This window comes from Cervus canadensis, chromosome 12 (genome assembly GCF_019320065.1).
Source record: "Cervus canadensis isolate Bull #8, Minnesota chromosome 12, ASM1932006v1, whole genome shotgun sequence".
Lineage (NCBI taxonomy): Eukaryota > Metazoa > Chordata > Mammalia > Artiodactyla > Cervidae > Cervus > Cervus canadensis.
In genome coordinates, this window is record NC_057397.1 from 47959530 (window position 1) to 47971158 (window position 11629).

At 33.3% G+C, this 11629-nt stretch overlaps 1 pseudogene; it reads left to right on the top strand.

The window, feature by feature from the left end:
* Window positions 1-637: 637 nt before the first annotated feature.
* LOC122451530 lies at window positions 638-736 on the top strand (annotated as a pseudogene).
* The last annotated feature ends 10893 nt before the right edge of the window (window positions 737-11629 follow it).

Below are 11629 nucleotides of genomic sequence, written 5' to 3' on the forward strand. Positions count from 1 at the left end.
TTAATATATATATTTTAAGATTGGTACTTATATATTAATGAATTCACAATTATTTCAGTTTTCTGGGTAAAAATCAAGGTCTACTGTATTTATTTTGCTGCTCAAATTGTTAATAGCTACTTCAGTTTAGCAGTTTGGCATCTGTGTTTTTCAACAAGCCTGCATCTTTTTTTTTTTGAGAATGTATTTTCTGACATTGATGGAAGGATAAACCAGAAACTAAAGTGTTTGGTTTCCTATTGGAGGTGGATAGGAACAAAATGGAAAAGAGCAGGTAGAGTAAATATTAAAAAAGTATATATATATATATATATAGTACAAAAATCACATCATTACTGGTTTTCTTTCAGTAAATATCCTCCCTGATATTTTACTGAAATTCTACAGCTTTTTCTTTTTTAAATATGCTTCTAAATTAAGAAACACATAATAAATTATATTTTTGTACCAGTTACCAGTTATCACAGTCCACTACCTTGATTTTTTCATATTTTAAGAGTTTATTAAAATTAAAATTAATAAGTTTATAAAATTAAAAGTTTATAAAATTAAAATTAAAAATTCTACCTTGACTTTTAATATATTACCTTCACATTAGAGTTTATATTATTTGCAGTAATTCAAGGTAGTATATCAAGTGCTCACGTCCACATCACATAGACTAAAATTAGAATACAAATTAGCATGGTCCCTGAACAAGGATAACAAGCAAATTCATGAAGCATTCTTTTTTTTTTTTTTTTTCTGAAACAGTAAGTAAACTATAGATATCTCAGGCACAGTGTAATAAATATACACAGTAGTACATACTATAGTCAAACAGTCTGATAAATATTGCTTCAGTGGAAATCATGGAGAAGGGAATGGCAACCCACTCCAGTGTTCTTGCCTGGAGAATCCCACGGACAGAGGAGCCTGGTGGGCTGCCATCTACCGGGTCGCACAGAGTCGGACACGACTGAAGTGACTTAGCAGCAGCAGCAGCAGCAATGGAAATCATATTACAATATATACAGAAGTCTAAGTAGTATGTTACACACCGTCAATTTACAACATGTATCATGTCAAATATAACAATTTTTTTTAAAGACAGGGTAGTGGTTTTACTTTCCATTGCACTTTTTATTTATTTTGAAATGTCTCCTGTAGAACCGAAACTGAACAATGACTAGTGGGAGAAACTGATATAAATGATTCATTTTAGTTAGAAAATATCTTAATAGCTGAATATGGTTCTAAATAAACATTTTGACTCTCAGTTTTTAGAAAGTACTGTAACTTCAATTAAAAGTATACCAGAAAAAGAATACTTTTTGATATAATGGTGACCAGGTAGGCAGAATAATGTAGCTCAATCTTAGCATATCTAATGCTTTGAAACATTTGACCAGGTGCATCTTCTAAGAACTTCTATACCCCAAAACCAGTTTATGTGCAGGATTCCAAATTTGTGTCTAGTTTTTGATATTAAGAGAATCTTCATGTTCAATTGATAGTAACTTTTAGCTTTTCTAATATGAACATAATACCCTGTATACTAAAAGGTACTTTCCAGGGAGAATACTAGTAGGTTTATAAATGTGGTATACTAAAATGCATTGCACTGATGTGCAGGTTCATTTTTCCATTGTTGCCATCATTTGTTCCATGGAGAGCTCAAAGCTCATGTAAGATACTTAAACTTTTAAGATCTATAAGGCTGAGGTTTCTCATACAAATCATAAGAAAAATAAGGTATCTGTCTCCCAATATATATAAATGATAGAAGTCTATCTCTCTATACGAATTTATGTTTTCAAATAACTCCAGAATGTGTTTTTAGAAGTTGACTTTATTTGCCACACATTTTTTATATGTATGGCCAATAAAACAGACTGTAACTTACTATATTAAAGCAAGCAAGAAATATATGTCTGATATATATATATATATATACACACTGCAACAACAGATGGTAAGAATCTGAGAACTTTGAAAGTACTCAAATCAGTTTACATTTGTATGTATGTTCTTTGGACTCAGTAAATATTAAGTCTGCAGTAGATATATGTCAGTAATAGGTATTGTGAATGTGAGCATTTATCTCCTGTCTACATTTCAAGGGTGCTGGAAGTTTTTCTCATTTGATATGAGATTGTACTATATTCATTTCAAAAGATCATATGAATGTTTTTTGGCAAAACTATAGAAAAATCACCTTTTAATAGGACTCTCCTTCACCATATATCTTTGCTCGGAATAAATGAAATGCACCAACAAAAATGAACAAGTTACAAATTAATTTTCAATTTACATGCAAATTTCATCAACTTTCCTATGACAATCATGCCTCATTTCTCATTCCATAAAGTCAGTAGCCCAGAATAGAATGTCTATGACAATGTATCTGTGCACTTCTCTGAATTCACAAAGGGTTTTTTAAATGATTTAGACCACTGGATGTTATGACCACACTTCAGAGTATAAGAAGTAAAATGTAGTACATACACACAGCTTCTTGTTGAAAATGAAACATTTTTTTACTCCCTAAATTTAACCATTAAAAAGTCATACATGGAACTTTTTTTTAAATTGTTTTCAGAAAAATATCTTGTTTTTCATCTTTGGGATTGTTCTGAGTATCTCTCCTTTTTCATTGGCTTTGCCTACTTTATTAATAGTTTTGAGGGCATATATTTGTCTTCTTTACCTATAATTGGAAAAAAAGCTATGATCAACCAAGACAGCATATTAAAAAGCAGAGACATTACTCTGCCAACAAAGGTCCATCTAGTCAAAGCTATGGTTTTTCCAGTAGTCATGTATGGATGTGAGAGTTGGACTATAAAGAAAGCTGAGCACCAAAGAATTGATGCTTTTGAACTGTGGTGTTGGAGACAACTCTTGAGAGTTCCTTGGACTGCAAGGAGATCCAACCAGTCCATCCTAAAGGAGATCAGTCCTGAGTATTCATTGGAAGGACTGATGCTGAAGAGGAAACTACAATACTTTGGCCACCTGATGCAAAGAACTGACTCATTGGAAAAGACCGTGATGCTGGGAAAGATTGAAGGCAGGAGGTGAAGGGGACGACAGAGGATGAGATGCTTGGATGGGATCACTGACTTGATAGATATAAGTGTGCGTAAGCTCTGGGAGCTGATGATGGACAGGGAGGCCTGGTGTGCTGCAGTCCGTGGGATCACAAAGAGTAGGACACGACTGAGTGACTGAACTGAACTGAACCTCTATTTTATCTCTGAAGTGTTTTCAGTCCATCAGTATAAATTTCAATCAGAATAAGGCAGCTTATCTTTCCTTTCTTTCCCTTTTAAAGAAGAAAAAAGCTGAAAACCTTACCATGGAGTTCCTGTTCCATAAGTAATAAAGGCCAAGCTATGTGCTCAAGTTAAGGATATATATGCTGATGAACAAACATCTGTCAATAGATTTCCCAAAGCCCTGAAAGTTTATCATTTATTTCTACTTTTGACTTAGCCTCTTTCTCACTTTAATAAAAATAGACCTTTTATTTCAACCTAAATATATAAAACATTTTGAAATACAACAATTTATTTGTTAAAAAAAAAAGAAAGAAAAAAGAAAAGAAATTCACACAGAGTAAATGGCCAGTATATAAGGTAAAAACATTAGATTTTTGAGCCATAAAAGTACTTTATCTAAAAACAGCTCCTATGGAAATTTCCAGTACCCAGGCTATGCAAAATACATATATTCTCCTTGTCACCTAAACTTTTATTATTTTCCTTGTTACCGAAATTTTTCCTCAGTATGTACTCAAATTAGCTCTAATATCATTGCTCTGATTCCTGACTGTAAAGAAAATTAAGTGCTGTGTAACCAGATTTAAGAGAAAATCTTTTCTTGCCAATTCTTCAACAATAGTAACATATATTAACTTTTATAAGTATGGAATTTGTTGTATTTCACCAAAAGCATAGTCTGTCTTATGAATGTGTCTTTTTTCCTCTTTTCCTCTTTTGTGTAATTCTAACTTTTAGAAGAACATCTGGGTTTTCTCCTCAACCCTAATCTCAAATTCTCTTAAAAGCTTTAAGGATGAATGAATGCTGTCATGGTTACTTACGTCCTGAAGTGGTGACAATGGAAGGAGAGCAGGCCTGACTGCCTCTTCACGGCAATAACCACATGACACACACTGCGGAATTTCCCATAGCTTGCCAGGGAAATCAAAGTGAAATATTTCTTCTTAATTCATTTATGTCCCACAGAGTTGGAAATTTAATGTCACTTCAGTTTATGAAATGCCTTTCTTGTGTGTGAGTCAATAGTTCCACAGTTAATAGCACTCACATTCAGTAGACTCTGGCTTCTCATGTGTGTCCCTGGTAAGGGTCCTTTGAGAACAAAAGAATTTTCTCTCTTTACAGAGTTTAGGCCTAATTTACACCAGCATTGCACCTGAACGTTGAGGTTTCTGTTGTAGGAGAATGAAGCAGTCTCTTTTTTGCATGTGATTAAAGGAAAAATCATCTCCATATATCTCTCAAATCTCCTTTCCCATTGTGCCTCTCAGACATTTGTTGTTGTTGTTGTTGTTAAGGCAAAATAAACGTATTACATATTAATCCATGTTAATCATGGAATGAACTAAAAGTTGTTTTTTCAATTAATATCACAAGTTATTCAATTCACATCTACCTTGAACTGATAAATGTAAGCACTTAACCTAACTTATGGAATTATTTCAGTAAGCAAGACAAACCTAGTCTTTGCTCTCATGGAGCTCAGGTCCACTAAAAGAGATAAAGAAAGCACAATGCAATTAACAAACAAAACACAGTTATAAATATATAATTGAATATATAGAGAAGACAACAAGGTGGATAAGAAGGATATGGTCAATGAGAAAGGCAAAGGGATAAGTATTACAGAGAAAAGAACCAATATATTAAAATTTCTTGATGTGTGACAGAGCTTGGAAAATTTCGGGACTAGAAAGAGGGCTATTTGGTGGAAGGTGGAATTATTCTCAAATTGGAGAGAGTCTCTAATGCACTTACAAGTTAACTTATATGAGTATTCATATCTAAAGCCGACCTTTTGTGACCAAGATACACCATCATCCCCCTGATTCTGTGGGGGAGATTGGTTCCAAGATTCCCCAAGGCTATAAATATCCACTCAAGCTCAAGTCCCTTATATAAAGTGGACTAAGACAGTTGGCCATCTAAATCCATGGATCAATCTGTGGTTCAATAAATCTGTGGTGTCAGAGATCCATGGAAACAGGGCTGACAGTAATTGGTTTTTCTTTTTAAAGTCAGTTTGCCAAAATGTATCTTTTAATTATATTTGCACCATTCACATTTAAAGTGATTAATATATTGATGTCTACTATGTTTGCCACTATTTCTGCCTTTTTTTGGTGTAAAATGAGCATTTTAAATGATTCCTTCATATGTCCTTTCTTGGCATACCAATTTATTATTAACTTTTTAATACATGCCCTAGAGTTCACAATGTAACTACTCTAAATCAACCTATAGATAACACTGTCACTTCACCTGAATTGAAGGAACTTAATAATAAATAACAAATTCTTCTTGCCCATGTATTGACATTGCTGTCATTCAATTCACTTGAACAAATGCTATTAAAATCCAATGCATTTTTACAATTATTCCTTTAGCTAAGCAGTTATCTTTCAAATCAATTAAGAAAATAAAGGATCTTATTTTACCTGGATTTATTTCTTCTCTCGCCTTCTTTCTTTATACAGATCCAAGTATCTAATCTACAACATGTTTTTCTGCATAAAATATATAAGCTCTTAACTTCAAAGAACTGAAATCTTATTCATATATTTATAATTAATGAGATTATAAAAAAACATAAAAGATATGAAATTATTGACTTGCCTAATTCTATACATTATGCATATTTGATTTGCGAGCACAAGTATATCATAATCAATATCACTTCATATGCATATTCAATAAATATTTTAAATTTTATTTAAATAGTGTAGTTGTTATAGAGGGCATCCCTGGTGGCTTAGATGGTAAAGAATCTGTCTGCAACACAGGAGACTTAAGAGATGAGGGTTCACTCCCTGGGTCAGGAATATCCCCTGGAGAAGGAAACGGCAACCCACTCCAGTATTCTTGCTTGGAGAATTCTATGGACAGGAGAGCATTTTCTGAGCTTTTCAGTTCAGCAACAAATCCACATCTGCTGCAGTCTCTTGCCCTTAGTACCTATGTGCTATTCCCTTACCTGTAACTCCCTTTCATCATCATATTCACCACTTGCAAGAAAATTAATATAACTCAAGTGAAAGGGCCAAATTGGCAGAGGAATGTCAATCAAAGCTATTCATCTACTTTTTAAATTAAATTTGCACATCAATTTAATAGGTCCTTAAGCTTCTGCCATCTGCAACATAATACGTTCTCTAGTTTTAGATGATGAGGTGTATATTTTTATTTTATTACAGTTTGACCTGCAGGCCTACTTCCAGCAAAGAAAGAGCAAATAACCTCTGAGATAGGTCTGGTACTTTATGACTTTGGCAAAATCAGAAACCACTTGGAACAGCAGATGGACAGACTTGCTACTAAGTACTCAGGTACCATTCATAGAAAATAAAAATAGGCCTTGTTATATTAGGCTTACAAAATTTTTGGCCTTCAGAAGGATTGTTTCCCATCCAAAGTTATTTGAATATAAACAGAGAGATTCAGAAAATAAATGTTAGCAAAATAGTGAAAAGTCCTTTTATAGGAAATAGCTTGTCCTAAAAGAAAGAACCACATCAAACTCAGGAAAAGACCAAACCCCACCTTCCCATTTGCTCCAGTGATTCCATCTACAAAAGGCAGACATGGGATTTCAAGGCGATGGTGAGGAAAACAGATTTATGAGGCCAAGTCTTTTCAACAACTTGACCAAATGCTGTATTCAGACATGAAAAATTATATTAAATTCTTACTAGAAAAATCACAGTATACTTAATAAAGAGAGAATTTAAAAAAATCAAGTAAGATTCTAGATATATTTAATCAGAGTAACATAATCCATAATTATTAACTGGGAGACATTATGGATGAAATAAAAAAGTACAGCCAAAAGTGATTGTAGGCATGAATGGCCCAGCTGCCTGGGTTTAAAAGTCACAAATTCCCCATGACTCCAGCACATTCATTTTACATGAAAATAAACTTTTATGAACCTTTTATATATCTGCCAGAATGACAGGAAAAATTTTATTTTAATTACACTTTAAAAAAATAACACTTTCATTTTAAAAATACCACTTTACATTTTTAGGTTCCCCATCATCTCTTAGTTCCATGAAATTCTAACCATTTGTCTTAATCTCATAAATTATAATTCATAAGACTGAAAAACAGGAAATTGAAAGATAATTGAGATCGGTCTTTATTACTTTTTAAGGGTTTATTTCCAAAATATAAAATATTTAATTGGTCACAAGGCTAGAGGGCTTTAATTCAGAATTTATAAAGGAAAAGGAAAGAAAAATTGGTATTACTTAGGATTGAATAATTAAATTTCTGGGTGAAATCTACCGGGAATGAAGGTTCCAAATTCCTGAATTCATACTTGAAGACACCAAGAACTAATAAAGGGAAATAATTTGCTTTGTTGTCACAATCAATAACTTATGACTTATAACAAATTCCCATGTGCTAATTCCCAATTCAGTCTTCCTATTGTCATAAAACTGTAATGCATTTTTTACCCTCTTTGGCATTTCTTTTCTTCTTCCTGCCTTTAATTACTTACTCATCAACTGAGGTACAAGACATTGAACACAATGTATTGACCACTATTTTCCCTGATTATTTTGCATGCATGTGTCTAAAATCATTCACCTGAAAATTATGAGCTGTAACATTTTGTCCACATCATAAAATGGAACTTGTTAAAGTTTTCCAATTTTCCCCCTAAAACCCTACTCTCCCCCATATAAGAATATGATTTAGCTCACTGAACCAGCAACTTTTCATAAGTTACACTTCTCCTGTCTGCATTCTGTTAAGATTTCTCAGAGTTCCCTAAATCTGTGTACTGTAACATTCTACACAGGCTAGAGCATATTTATGATGGGCAGCTGGGATGGAGATCTTGGGAGGCACTGAATTGTTCTGAAATTAAATTAGGCAATCTCTAGGAAATTGACTCCATGATATATTAAAGAAATATGGTTTTGAAATGTCACTGCCCTCCAAGTGCTCACTATGCCAAAATCTACCGTGGTGCTGATTTTAGCATGCAAGTCATAAACTTTTGAAAATAAAGTTTGCATTTTAAAATGCTGACATTTTCATTATTAAAAAAAAATTCTCAAGCATCTGAATAGAGAGATGTGTGTGTGTATTTCCTTTTGTTTTTTCAAAAGTAAGAAACTTGAATGATTATTTTCATATGGTACAGTAAATTTGACTCTTTAAAAGATGCTATTAGATACAGAAAAGAAAATCAAGGTATTAGGAGCACACTTATATGTGTTAAATTTCAACAACTATAATTGCTGGATCTGTATATTTTTACTTAGCCTTTGGGCTACCTGTCACCCCACACACAAACTCCAAATGTCTTTTCACTCCTTTCTTATTATCATGCCTTTTACAAAGAAATGAAGCTAGCTAGATTTGTGTGTACTATCCAAAAGTCTTTCTATATCTAATTGGTTTCCCCAGACAAAGTGGCAAGAGTTTTAAATGACAGAATTGCTGCATAGATACCAGCACAAAGCAATGAATCATTTTTAGATCCCATCCTCTATTCTCTGTTATATCATAGTCTATCCATAATAGCAAAGTCTCACAAAGTGAGATATCCATTATTGCAATTTTCAAATTGCATGCTACTGGAGTCTCTGTTTCCTAAAGTACTACGTAATCTAGCCTAGGCAATTGTTTATGTTTTTCCAGCCTGTTTTGCTTTTCAATCTGGCCTCTTACCAAGTAAGAGATCAAAGCACAATCGAAGCATGACTACTTATTTTACTGATCAAACTGTTCCTTGAATTTTCCTGCAGCAGCCAGCTTAAATCAGTGGCTTAAAAAATCTGGCATGTAAACAACAGATCACTGTCCAATGGAACAGAGATTATTACTGCAGAGGAGGAAAGAGGCTGAAAGGTTTTGAGAAAGCATTTGATTCAGCAAAGGAACTGAACCTGAAAATAGCTAAGGGATCCTAGGCTTGCTGCGTGTTTGAATACTATAGCGACTGTACTCAAAGAGCACCAACAGTGGATAAGAATGATAATCTTCATTTCTTCTTTATCATCCATTGGTAGAAGTTCTGTTTGGCTGACAGGGTCAAAAAATAGATGCAGGAAGTCACTTATTAGTGAGATATAAAATAAAAAACATAGTGTGTTGTAATAAGTAGCTAAAATATGGGCATTTTTGCTGTAATATTAACTCTGAAGCATATAATTTTATAATTTGGGGGAATTTGCTTTATATCCAGTACAAGACACAATACTTCAGATGATTATTGGGTAACAGTATAATTACTATGAGAAACCACAATGCAATATTGTTTAACAAGTTCAGAAGAGTATACAGCAAATAAAGACTAGAGAATGCAAACTAGATTTTGTTGTTTCCCATTTTTATTTTCAGTGATTCTTACAAAACCCTGTTTTCTTCTTTCTTTTTGTGAGAATTCAGGACTTTGTGTGCATGTGAGTGTCATTTTCATGTGTGTGCTTGCTGACGCTTTGCCAATGTGCACAAGGATGAAACAGGATTGGCTGACAGGTAGATTAAGAAATAAAAGCAAAGAGAAAAGAGATGAAATATTGAGGGAATATGGCATAGTTTATAACTGGTGAAATTTGAGCAGGGAAGAAAGAGTTCATGGAATACAGCCTTTAGGCAAACACTTGACATTGAAGCCTTGACTTAAGAATCTGTCGTTGAGAGTCCAAACATATTGAATGTTTCTCAGTACACTTAATAGTCTCATTCAATAAAATAGTGTTTAACCAATAATTGCTGCTTCCCATCCTGAGAAACTGATAGTTTTGCAGAATGTGTGGCTCCTACTGCAACGTAAGAATTTTGCAAATAATCTTCATTCCTTGACACTCAAGTAAATGTTCCAATCAAGACTAAATGTTCTAGTCACTATTATTGTTTCTATGTTCTGGCACAACTTGCCTATAATCTCTGGTAGCAGGTGCCCCACTCCACACCCACCCTCAGAACATCTAGTACTTTCCTGATTGTCAGCCCCTAAGAAGGACAATCTCCAGGGAATCCTGTCTTGGCATAAAGAACATATAGGTTCCATTTTTTGTTTCCAATAAATGCTAAAATATAAGACAATTGTGTTCTTTAATTTAGTTTGAGTATAAACTTCCAATTACTTTCCTCACCACATAATTTCCTGAAGAAACTCTGGGTTACAATCTCTAACAACCTGGCATTATATCACATACACTTAGCTTCTACAGGAAAGATCTAGTTTTGAAAGGGACATCCCTCAATGTTGCAAGACTAAATTTAGCACTTTTTAAACATGCCCTGACATTGAAGTTGTATCCGTATCAGGTAAATCTCTATTCTTATTATATTATTAATATTATGTAAATGTGATTGAGGATATTTTCTAGTATTATATTTATTCTTAAATTAGGCTGTTCATCAAAATCACCAGAGAATTACATTTAAAAATATAGATTATTGATGAATAAGTGATCTGGAAGATAGAATAGTGGAAATCAACCAATCAGGACAGCAGACAGAAAAGCAAATTTTAAAAAATGTAAGCAATATACAAGACATTTTGGATATTATAAAGCATCCCAATTGACACATAATAGTGGTCCCAGAAGGAGAAGAAAGAGAAAAGGGGATAAAAGAGGTATTTGAAGAACTTATGGCTGAAAATTTACCAAACCTAAAAACTGGAAACAGATATCCACGTACAGGACTCACAGAGGGCCCCAAACAAAATGAACTGAAACAGACCTATACCTAGACATATTATAATTAAAATTGCAAAAGTTAAAGAGAAGTTTCTAGAGGCAGCAACAAAAAAACAGAATTAATTACAAGAGAGCTTCCATAAGTATATAAGCTGATTTCAATATAAAAATAGAGATTGCAGGCAAGCAGGGAGTGGCAAAATATATTCAAAGTCCTAAACCTGCAACTTATATACTCTATGTAGCAAGATGATCATTTAGAACAGAAAGAGAAATAGTTTCTCAGACAAGCAAAAAGTAAAAGAATACAGCAATACTGAATCTACCATAAAAAAAAAATATTGAAGGGTCTTCTCTAAATAGAAAAGAAGCAAGAATCTATAGAAAAATCACAACTGAAAAGTAAGAGAGTTAAATACACCAGTATACAGATTTTAAAAGATATTTTTGTGAAAGTGATAACCATAATGAACAGCAAAAGGATAAACTTAAAGATGTAAAATTATAAAAAATTATACAGTGTGAGGGAGCAGAGTAAGAAATATCATATATTAACACGTACAAATAGAATCTAGAAAATGGTACTGATGAACAACAGCAGGGGAAGAAGAGGGTAGGATGAATACAGAAAGTAGCACTGAAACATACACATTACAGCATGTAAAAGAGATAGCTAATGGGGAGTTGTTGTATAAC